Raw genomic sequence first — 13,104 nt, forward strand, 5'->3', positions numbered from 1 at the left:
GTTTTGACTATGGCCCTGTTTACTGGAGTTTGATTAGTGGTTCTGATATTAGTCAGTACAGGTAGTGAGAATAAGTGTTTCCATCATGGTGGGACGGACATTCACATAGGCATTCCTCATGGCTGGTCCCTAGTGGAGGCCTGTGACAGATGTGGAGTGTTCTCTTTGGGGTGTATGTCTGTGGCTACATTTCTGTGGAAGTGGGGTAACATAGCAGCAAGCTTTCTGTAGCTCCATACATGAGATCTGAATGGATGCTACTCAAGATGATGGAATTTAGAGCATAAATAAATAAAATTCCCCTTGTCAAAAATGTGATGTTGCTCCAGGATACCACAACCTCTTCTCTGGACACAAACACAACTAAGATATATTCTAGAGGAGGTTATCTGGATTCAGTAGACCCTGTGAATGAGCAGAGGCCTCTGTGAGCAGCTGATGGTCAGCTATGGAGAGCCCAACAAACATAAAAAACAAGTTTATGCATGCACATCATATATATCACTCCAGGACAGGTATTCTTTATTTACTCATTTATTTTTTCTTTTCTTTGAATTTGTTAACCATGATATAAAACACCATGGCCCATTTTCAAGTATAGCTTAACAGGGGACAAACATGCATGAAGCATTTTCAGGTTTGTAAAATTTTAATCCAAAAATATTAGCTACAGTTAGTGAGGTTTGGCTTTATTATATACCCATGCAAACTTAAAAAGTAAAAAGTCACGAACATGCAGAAGCTATGCAGCTGAAACACTGGTATCTTGTTAAAGGGTCATTTGCATACATTTCATATTACATTGGGCTTACAGGATGTTTAAGGTATTACTCAGTGAGGGCTCTAACTTGGCTGGGTGTTTCTTGCCGTTTTTAATGAGATAATCATTCAGACATCAGAACAAGCTGAAATTTAAAAGCATTTACTGTAATAAGCCGGAATCTGTTCCTTCACTCGTAGGTTAATAGGAGGTTAGTAGGCTATTGGCCCTAGGGCCTTTATAGGCCTAACCATGTTATAGCCTTGTTCCCTTATTGACCAATTTGTAGGGTCTATATTGTCAGTACACATCTATAATCAGCACTGACTACAGTTATCCAAGAATAACATAGTTGATGCCCCCTGGGGTAAATTTACAGTCACCCATCCAGTTGTCTAAGTTACACTTAAATAGGGTCATCGAGGAGGTCTGTTTTACGTGAATTGGAAGTTTGTTTCACAGGAGTGGCAATCTCTGGGAAACATATTTGTCTCTCCAGCATGTCCTGTTCATAGGTTCATAGATTAGTACTAAGTTAACTGCCCTTGTGAACCATTTTAAGCCTAGCCAATTATCCCTTGTGAGACTCAAACCCCGCACCTTGTGTTTGTAAGGCAAACACCTTAACCATTAGGCCACCCTTAATGTCGCAGGCTAGGTTAAGATCCCTAGTTTGAGTGAATATTATCCCATTTGATTTGTGAATGTGCAGCATTTCCATATGTACTGTTTTGCCTTCATCCAGGGCTTTGCTGGCATTCTTGAAGTAATCCAGCAGGTTTAATAAGCATGATGTGCCCTTAACAAAACCAAATTGGGTCAGATCATGAGTTTGAAGGTCACCTATGTTTTTGTGTATAAGGTTCATGATGATTCTCTCCATGGCCTTGCAGATAAGGCTGATTAGCCTTATGGGTCTATAGTTCCCAGGATCAGTTGATGGACCCCCTTTGTGCAAGAGAATTACTGCTGCTGTTTTACACTTTGCTTGGACAAAGCCAGAACTTAGATTGTGGTTGAAGAGAGTGCCAAGTGGTTCACCTAGGTCCTGGTTTAAACCATTTAGTAGGCAGCCTGAGATGTTATCTGGTCCCATAGAGTGTGTGTTCTTGGCCATGAAGAGTGTGGTTATGACCTGCTATTTGGAGACACTAGGTAGAGGACTGGTAACAAATATGCTTTGTGGTATTTCTGGTGTGGACAGGGGGGTGAAATGTGCACCAAATATGTTTGCTAGTAGGTTGGCAATGTCCTCATGGTCAGTATGAGTGGTACTATCCACCAGTAGTTTGGCACAAAGCTGGGCCTTCCCTTTTAAATTTCTGACTTCTGATATCTAATTTACTTGTTCAAGCTGTGGAGGGTGTTCTTCCTCTACTGAGTTAGTTGCCTCTTGTTCTTAGACATTAGTTTCTTCCTCTTGTTATATAACTTATTTATGCTTAATGTTCACTGAGTGGCTTGTTTTTTTTTTTTTTTTTTTTTTTTTTTTGTGAGGACTTTGTTTTGATCCATTCAGGTCCAGCTGAGTCTATACATTTGTATAGGTGTTTATACATGGCATTTGTGTTCACCACTGTATAGGAGCCATTGCTGACAGTGGCAGCTAGGGGTTTGAAACTATTTATGCCATCACTTAGGAGGCTATAGTATGCTTCGGAGAAATTATTCATCCTTTTTATTCTTGGGGGAGGGATCAGATATTATCATTACTTCAAACAAGACTGGTTTATGATCAGACCTTACCAGAAAGGGCAACACACGGGGCTAGTGCAAAGACCCCTATGTTGATGAGTACCAAGTCTAGGACATTTGAGCCCCTTGTGGGGGTGCAGACTATCTGTTCCAGAGCATTTTGATTAACAGAGTCCAGGAACTTAGGGTGAGCATGTTTGTTGAAATCACCCATGAGCAAGGTGTTTGGCTGCATAGTGAGTGAATCACATAGGCCCAGATAGGCAGAGTTGTTCTTGTGGTTCATGATGGGGTGACTTACAGCTAACAGTAATAGGGAAGGGCGTTTTACAGTTAGTTGGACATGGAGTAGCTCTAGGGAGTCTTACTGTTTGACTAGTCTTGAGGTGTATTTGGTTTAATGAAGATGGATACACCTCTGCCTTTGAATCTTTCATGCTCATTTTGCGATCGGAACATGTGGAAGGCACTGTAACCTTGCATGCCCGGCGTGTTCTCTGCAGCCTTTAATGATGTCTCTGTGACTACACAGACATCGGCATCTTCCAAGGTAAGGAGTGCTTCTAGGGTTTGCAGTTTTTGATTTAGACTCCTAGCAAAAAAACAGCATAACCTTGAATTTGTCTCTAGTGGATATTTTTACATTGGGAATTTTGTTGTTATGACACTGTCTAAAAAGGCACTATGGGGAAGGAAAGTACCTTTGCCAGTAACCGAAAGCCAGGAGGTGACAGGTGAAGACCATTTCTGTCAAAGCAGTGTGGTCTGTTGGCCATATCTTTCCAGGGAGACCGATACTGGATCCCCCTGGATTGACACCAGACACTCTCTCTCTCTCTCTCTCTCTCTCTCTCGCTCTCTCTCGCTCTAATCAGACACACACACAGAACCCCCCCCCACCCACACACACAGTATAGCTAAATCATAATAAGGTGAAATAGTTATCCAGATAACTAATTAAGTAATTGACTTAATTGTGTTTTGCAAGATAAATAAGCATACTGCTTTTATAATAACATTGTGCAGGAAAGTGCTTCATACTGTTTAAAACATGCAGCAAAATAGCCATGTTTTGCAATTTGCAGAATGTCAGAATTCTTGCAACTGATCAAATGATGTGTTACATTATTGACAGGTCTTCTTATGAAAATCAATCACATATTATGATGTCTTGCTACTTTGACACAGAGAAGGATTGATTGACAGCTTGTCATTCAAAAATGCCCCACATTAGCCTTTATTCTACATTGCGTAATGCTTCTACATGAAATAATCTTCATATGCCACTTCCACACAGGTTACAGCTTTCTACATTGATGTGTATGCAAACTATTATTTTTAGGATCCACACATTTTAAGTGCTTTAGCTTCTTCTGACAGTTTAATAGTCTGAAAATCTAGACAGAGGAAGAAACTTGTCATAATACATATGGTGGTGATGACTCAGTATTTGGTATATGTGTTTTTGTTTCTACCTGTTCTGTTTGTCAACACAAAGAAGGATCAGAGCACAAATTGTAGAACATAGAAACAGTGCTATTAGACATAATGCAAATAATGTTTTGGTGAGGCATGACAGTGAAACATGCCATATCTGCAAATTTATCTTTCTGAGTTAGATAATTTAGAAAGGTCTGCCCTTTCATTTCAATAGTACAAATGGATTACAACTTTAAAAAAAAAACATTGACATTATAAAGCTCTGGAGACTGATCTGAGTGACAAGAAGATTAATCAGATGTGTCCATGATTCAAAAGAATGACACAAATGTGATTAGTTGCTACAGTTGTTCATGAATTACATACTATAGCATGTGATCACTTGCATGCAAAGTGAATGGATCTCTGATATTCAAAAAGTTTATTGCTCTTTTTAAACAGTCATTTGAGTGATGAAGATTGCATTTATCCTAAACATACTTATTTGCATATTTTTTATAATTACAATATGTTTCACAGTACATAGTTTCCATTTTATTCACTTATTAAATTGTATGATTTTTCCAACTACCCATGTGTTCCAGTCATCTATGAATGTGGATTTACGATTGTTGCCTTTATCTTATCACATAATCTGAAAACAAATCAAGAAGATCCTTATGCAGTGATCCATCCTGCCTACTCATCTAAAAAGTTAGTAAATTAAAAATGTCAGCAACTCATCAATATTCTTCTAAAACTTAGATTATCTGTAAAATTGGTTGCAGTGGAGAACTTGTTATAATTTATTTAGCCACAACAGCAGACATTTTTATAAAGCATATTAGAACATGCTCTTTTATTCAGTTTTTCTAGCTAAACAAAAGAGAAAGCATGTTATCCAAATAGATTCACATGAGCAGTCCGTTTTACTCATGTTTGCTGTTCCTGTAATGCAAGATCTCAGTCGTGCATACTTTCATATATCTATAGCATACACGACTTGCATCAGAAAATAAAGTAAGAAAAATGGACAGTGCTGTGGCATTGTGGAGTAAAGCCCTAATGACTGCCTAGGTGACCCGTGCTCGATTAGAAGCTTAGGCCTGTGAGGCTCTGGCAAGAAAGGATGGGCATGCCCATCCAAGGAGAGATGATTGTCTTGGCATTCCCTTTAGAGAAATATGGCCCATAGTGGGGATTACCTTTTGAATGTAATGGGCATACGCAGGGTAAGGGGGATACCAAGGCATAGATCATAAATGAAGGAATTTCCCTGTGAAAGCAGTCAGCAGTGTGATTTCCCAGGATGATTTTAGGTCCTGCACTGGCCACAGCATTAGATCAGAGAAAGGGAGCAAAAGGAGACCTGGTAATGGGCTGGGACATTGGGGTAGCTAGAAAGAATGAAGCAGAAAAGGAACAAAATAGAAAGAAAATAAAAAAGATAAAATGGAGAACATTGTTACTACGTAGTAAATAATACAGATAATGCAAATGAACTGCAATGCACTCTCACTAATTAAATAGTACATTTAGTATAACAGTAACCATTGCACAATACAATGAAATGCTGTATTTTAGAAGAGCATTGCATGTGTAGCACTTTCCTGATAAGCAGGAGCATAGATTTGATCGAAACATAAGGTCCTTCGTAGCACTCATTTCAGATAAATGGTAGCGTTGTTTTCATGGATGTATAATCTCTTCTCTATTATTGCCACAGAAAAGGTTAGGATAAATGAAGACATTACTAATAATAAATGAGCTAAATCTTGGGTGTGTCACTTACCATGAATATATCAAAGGTCAACTGGCTGGTGGCAGAGTACACAGGTGAATGACAATGTAAAGTGAATAAAAAAAGAATGGCAGACAGTATTCTACAAGGTTTACTCAATTCTGGGACCAGTACATTTCAATGTTTGCACAAATGGCAATTCACAGGAACTACATGAAATGTTTGCATTTATGTATACTGACTAAGGATCTGCAAGACCAAAGATCTGCAACACGGCTGATAGACAAGGGTGTGCGAAATTTATGATGAAGAACTTTGCGGATAAATAGAAATGGCTACATGGGGTATTTCCCCTCAGTACAGAAAAGTAAAAAATAATAGAACTCAGGAAGCAATAAGAACTGTGACATGGCACAATTATATCAGATGTTCTTAATATTGGAAGCCAATGTGACAAGTCAGGATAGATGGATAAGGAGAAGAAAGATTCTAGCATACAAAGAAAGCTCATATCAGAATGACAATTTATTCTGCATCTCCCCATGCAGTTGCTTAGTTTGCATACAGGGTACTATGTATGTTTGTATAATAATTAAACAACTCCAAATACACAGCTAAAGTGGATGAGTGCAGAGAAGGGAAAACGGAAACATGACTATATGACTAGAAAACATTAATGTAATATAACAAGTAAATTAAGTGATAGGATTAAAAAAAACAAATGAATATAAGGAAAACAGGTAGAGTCTTACAAACAATGAAAATAAAAGGCAGCTGTTGCAAGACAAAAGCGACGCTTGGTAGATGGTAAATTCTTTATAAGCAGAAAACTCCAAATCCAGAAAAAATACAGACAATGTTCATCCAAAGTAAAGCAGTGCAAGCAAACACATCAGATGGATGGCTCAGAGTTTTTTTTTTGTTTGTTTGTTTTAACAGAGCAGTAGCACACATTCAGCCTTTTAGAGGAAGAAGCAGTGATAATGGTGGTGGAAGAATATATGTATGTGAAGATGAATACAGTTGTCACATCTATGAGAAAGAAGAACTATGGTAAACAAGGCAGTGCTATTTATTCGATATAGAAAATAGTTTGCCACAGTGAACTGATTGATACTATTTTTTTAAATCTGCCATTTATTTTCATGCTGATATCTATAACTATTCACTTAGCTCTCTCTCCAGGTGATCAAGACAGTTTGGACACTATGATACTAGTAAGTCTTATAGATGTAAATATCAGAACACGTACTCTTCTTTTTTGATGGCTCTAGCAAAACATGCAAGCATGACAGCTGAAGTACATGGTATGACATAGCACCATTTATATCAGCTCGGTGTTTTCAAATGAAACCAGCAACTTGTGCCTCCCCTTTTTCTTTTTCTATCTGATCTAGCTATTCCACTAACAACACTGTCCATTTTTTCTTGAAACTTTCACTTTTATCTATATTTGTTCTTATTGAAATCACAACTTTCCAGAGGTATGTTTTTCCTAATCTTGACCAGACTGGCAGCAACAGGTGATATATTCATCTGTTATTCAGTTTTGACATGTGGGATCACACAACACATGCGGCCAATGACACTTCCTCATGTACATGTATTATTTTGATCAAACTCAATATCCTCTGATGCAACACGCAGGAGACATCTTCTCAAACTACCCTTAATTACATGTTCAGTATTGTCAGTGCTACTGTTTGATAAACAACTTGTGTTAGCATGTGGTGTGGCAAACAACCAAGCAGCAATATAACCTTTATGAACAGTCTGCATTATAGATTTCGAAGAACTGCAGTCTTAAAAAATAGCAAGTGATTTCTCTGGTATGCATTTACTAACATAATGACAGTCAATGTATTCCAGTAAATGAACTGAGAAGGGAATAACATATTTTGAAGAATTATAAACACAGAGATAATTTAATATGATTGTAGTGCTTTTTTACCAGTACTTCAGCTTTAAAAACTGTTTCTACTTAATTGGTCTAGTATACCACAATATTTGACATAATCTTTTCAATGACTGACAGGAGCAGATTGCAAACATCAATAACTGAATGAATGGAACAGTTTTTGTCATTTTCTGAGGAAATCTTAATCTTATGAAACATCCTTCACTATGGAATAAGGCACTTTCATCACATAAGGGACGTAATTGCTTTTCCTCAAAACATGTCATATTTTCATGAACACAGTCAGGCAAAAGGCTATGTATAAATGTTACTCTGGCAAAAACTGTTTCTATAACTATTTTAAAAAGACTATTCAATGAGTAAAAGAAAGACCCTTTCTGTTAAACCAGAGATTGTAGTCAGCTGAAAAACAGAATTTTCATGTTTTCCATTAACACTTCTGTAATATTGTAGTATTGTTTTCTAGCTCACTCAAATCCAGGACTGTTGATGTAAAGGAAACACTATATTAAAGAAGAGAAGCTTTGATTTCAAACTAATAATCTGAATGTCACATTGAAATACTTCATATGATAAATTCCCAAAAATATGTAAATAGGCAATATATATATATATATATATATATATATATATATATATATATATATATATATATATATATATATATATATATATATATATAAGGAATGGTTAAGATTTTAGAGATACATTATGAGCAGCATTTACTTGTTAACTTTCCTGGATTGATCTAGTTAGTTATAAAACTGAAATTGATGTGTCTGAATGTTCTGTTTGCACATTCTGGATCATGACCAGTTGTTGTGTCTTTCGGCTTCTCCTGGTTAGGGGTCGCCACAGCGGAACTCCAGTCCGCTAATGATTGGCAGTAGATCTTTACGTGCAGAGTTGCCAGCCCTGACACACAACCTTCAATGAAGGTACACCCATTCACACATGTCTCCATACAGAAGAAGCTCTAGCTGAGAATCGAACAGGACAACATCTTACTGTGAGGCGACAATGCTACTGCAGCACCACCACAGTATTGGATCATGACCAGTGTTATATCAAATTATACAATGACCCCCCCCATTAATATTCAAAAACGTGCACACTGATTGGTCAGTGTGCAAATTGTAAATCAGAGTTATAGTAATGGAAAAAGGTCCAGTTGCCTGGACTTTTTCCATTACTATAACTCTTTTTTTTACAGCAATGGGGAACACAAGATCTCTGTTGCTTCCCACTGTCTTACTATGTTAAACGAGTTTAACATAGCGAGACAGTTTGTAAAAAGCAATGGAGATCTTGCTTTCTCCATTGCTTTTTTCAAAACTGTCTCGCTATGTTAAATGGGTTTAACATAGTGAGACAGCTTTAAAAAAAGCAACGGAGATTCTCCATTGCTTTTTTTAAAGCTGCCTCACTATGTTAAACCCATTTAACATAGCAAAACAGTTTGTAAAAAGCAACAGAAGTCTTCCTTTCTCCGTTGCTTTTGCCCACAGCTCTGATGTACTGAGTAGGCATATGCATGCGCAGTACATCAGAACTGCCACGGAATACCAGACAGCAGCGGAAGGGCATCAAGGAGGCATTATACAATGCCATTATTTATGAAAAGTAATTATTTTTTTTCTTAAATAATGTCATTGTATAGTAGCAATAACCCACTTCTGGGTGTGGGTAATGCTTGATTTACCCATGGTTGGCTTTGTTTGGCCACTTGGGCTTTGCCCTCGTGACCAAAGTACACCAACCATGGGTATATCCAGCATTACCCCCACCCAGGTGTGGGTTATTGCTATATTATACAACAACCCCCCATTAATATTCAAAAACGTGCATGCTGACTGGTCAGCGTGCACGTTGTAAATCAGAGTTATAGTAATGGAAAAAGGTCCGGTCGCCCGGACCTTTTCCCATTACTTTAACTCTTTCTTTTACAGCAATGGAGAATGCAAAATCTCCGTTTCTTCACATTGTCTTGCTATGTTAAATGAGTTTAACATAGTGAGATAGCTTGTAAAAAGCAACGGAGATTATCCGTTGCTTTTTTTAAAGTTGTCTTGCTATGGTAAACCCATTTAACATAGCGAAACAGTTTGTAAAAAGCAACGGAGATCTTGCTTTCTCTGTTGCTTTTGCCCACGGCTCTGATGTACTGCGTAGGCATACGCATGCGCAGTACATCAGAACTGCCACAGAATATGAGACAGCTGCGGAAGGGCAGCAAGAAGGCATTATAAAATGCTATTATTTAAGAAAAGTAATTATTTTTTTTCTTAAATAATGTCATTGTATAATAGCAATAACCCACTTCTGGGTGTGGGTAATGCTGGATTTACCCACGGTTGGCTTTGTTTGGCCACTTGGGCTTCGCCCTCGTGACCAAACCACACCAACCGTGGGTAAATTCAGTATTGCCCACACCCAGGCGTGGGTTATTGCTATATTAATTAACAATAAGCCTGAGTCATGTTTCTAGACTTAAACAGCCTTTCCTGTATGAATTGCTTATTCTTTCATAAAATTGTCTTTTGCATGTTCCAGAAGATAAAAATGTCTTATGCCATATAAAATTACCTGAAGCTTTAACTTGAATATAACAATGGACATATTTGTTTTCTTAATAAATTAATGGAGTTTAATTTAGCATCCAGAGTAAGAAAACAAGGATAAATGTGTGGAAGCTGGATGTGTAACCCCAAGTTTTTATTTTTGTTTGTGCCCTCTTATCTTTAAATCTGGGATAACTACATAAAGCTGGATGAGAGACACCAGATTTTTATTTTTATCTGTGCCGTCTACTTCCTTATTGTCTTTTATGACTTAAATTTCATGATAATTCATTATCATGCATTTATTAAAATATGACCAGTGACAAGGAGCATCTGGCTTATTGCTACAAGAGGTTTACTGCAAAAAGATGCAGTACAAACTAGTGGGTTATTTTATTATGAATATAGCTTGCACATCATTTGTTTTATTATTCTCTACCTTCCGCCAACGCATATAAATAGTTTGCTAACCACTCAGCGGTCCAAACATTAGTTTTAGGTAATTTGGTCATATCAACAAATGTTGATGTGACACCCAAACCCTATGTTAAAAAAATGGAAAAAGAGGGGTTATTTATTTTCATTGGTTAACTGAGTAGGATGACTGGTCCTAAGACCCTTTTCAGCAGCAACCCAGGACAAATGGCAAACAATATACACAACCAGTAAATGAAAAGCATTTACAATGCATGCACGGGTACATTATAAAGATATAAGAAAGCAATACTTTTCAATTTGTCATTTCAAACAATATACACAAACAATGAACAAAAATGAATTTTCAGTATATGAAGCATACTATAAAGGAAAAATTAATTGCAAGTTGTCCTTTTTTACAAATCACCTCAGAGACCTATGAAACATAATATCAGTGATATTTCCAGATGCAAAAAAAAAACAGATATGTCAGGTTCAAAGTGACTAAAAAGAAGTGAGTGTTGCATTATCAGTGCATGAAGATGACAATACTATATTGTTTACCCTGTAAGAGGTCATAGCATGACCCTTATATTGCATATTATTTGTCCTGTAATCTGAAACACTAACTGTTGCATACAACATTGGGCAGATTTAGGGGCAACCTCTTACACCTGCCATACCCACTGAACTTTTCTATATTAACTCAACAATCATACATCAGTGAATAAAATATAATCTCAAAAACTACATACAGCTCTATTGGGCAATCACTGGTTTTGCAGTTGGCACATGGGTAAGCTCATTAGGATCTTAGAATGCAGGGCACATTTTTACAAGACCTTATAGAATTAAATGGAGAAATTAGCAATATGGGCTTTGTTCACTCAAGTGCGGGATATATATATGAACTAAACTCTGCCTAGCCCTCACTACTCAGAAATGAGTACATATTTTATCCCTATAAATTTTATTTTCCTCCCAAACTTCACTATGCAGAATCTCCCTTTACATTTCCTACTGAAAAATATACTTGTTTTTCTTCCTTTTACATTATGTATATACTTATTCTGCCTCCCCTCCAGACCTTAGTCTTCTATTTATAAATGACTTATAACTGCATACTGTATAGTAGAAGCATTTTGGCACTACAAGATTTTTTGTTTATCCTCACAGAATAATATGTTTAACCTGCAATATTGTTTTTCTTTTTATATATAATTAATTCTGCTATTTAGTTATCTTTCCTATTATTTTTTGTGTTTATGTACCTGAAATCTGCTAGTTTAATATGAATATTTTCATTTAGTCTTATTTTGTATATTGATTACTAAGCTTTTCATTTATCTGTATTGGAGCTTATCTCCTCGGGCCTCTACTGAAAATGGACACGTATCCAGTTAGACTAGCCCGGTCAACAAATGTAAAATAAATGTAAAATAAATAATAAATAAAATATATATATATATATATATATATATATATATATATATATATATATATATATATATATATATATATATATATATATATATATATTTATATATACACACACAGGGCGGCCACGGTGGTGCAGTGGTTAGCATTGCCGCCTCACAGCAAGAGGTTCTCTGGTTCGATCCTCGGCTGGGGTGCCTTCTGTGCGGAGTCTGCATGTCCTCCCTGTGGTCGCGTGGGTTTCCTCCGGGTGCTCCGGTTTCCTCCCACATCCCAAAGACATGCTGCAGGTGGATTGGACACTCTAAATTGGCCCTAGGTGTGCGTGTGAGTGTGCCTTCTGCGGAAGGTTGGGCGTCGGGCTGGCAACTCGACACCGTAAAACTCCACTGCCATTCAATGTGCGGACAAGGTGATCCGCTGTGGCGACCCCTAACCGGGAAAAGCCGAAAGAAGAAGAAGATTTATATATACACACACACATACACACAGACACACAAATATAGATATAAGACACAATAATTTGTGTTCTGGATCAACATAACCCCCACATTCCACACCTGGGTTCAATTACATCCCCACAACATTAAGCTGCATTTATACAATAGCTAATTTACTCTGTCTTTAAAATACATTCACTTCAGTTTCTAGTGTCTGGTTCACTTTTCTCTGTTTATGGAAGATTGCCCTCTTGTCTTATTGTTTCACAGCTGGGACTCAGTTTTACCCAAGCTGTCTCAAGTTTGTTTCCTGATTGCTATGCCCACTTGCCATGCTTTTAAGCTGTGCTTAACAATTTACTTACAATAACATAATTTGCTCCTAGATGATTTCTGGTCTTCTGTCCATGCTCCGTTGTGTTCAACATTTAATTAGTTCTTTATTTTAAGTTAAAATCCATGACTCAAAGATCTTTTGTCAGGATTCACCCTTTTGAATCTTTTAGCCCTTTTCATAACCATTATTATTTGCAAACTTTCCCCTGCCATTATTTATTGTTCTTACCACAACTGAAAATATTATGTATTGATTCTCTGTTACCATTCCCAAGAAACAATCATTCTGGGTGCTGTTAATATTGGCTGATTTACCATTACTAAAGAATTCCTGTCATCAACAATAAATCTTCATGGTTTCTCACAACATGCATTCTCAC

The sequence above is a fragment of the Protopterus annectens genome, chromosome 5.part0, assembly GCF_019279795.1.
Source record: "Protopterus annectens isolate FY-2018-M chromosome 5.part0, PAN1.0, whole genome shotgun sequence".
Taxonomy (NCBI): Eukaryota; Metazoa; Chordata; order Ceratodontiformes; family Protopteridae; genus Protopterus; species Protopterus annectens.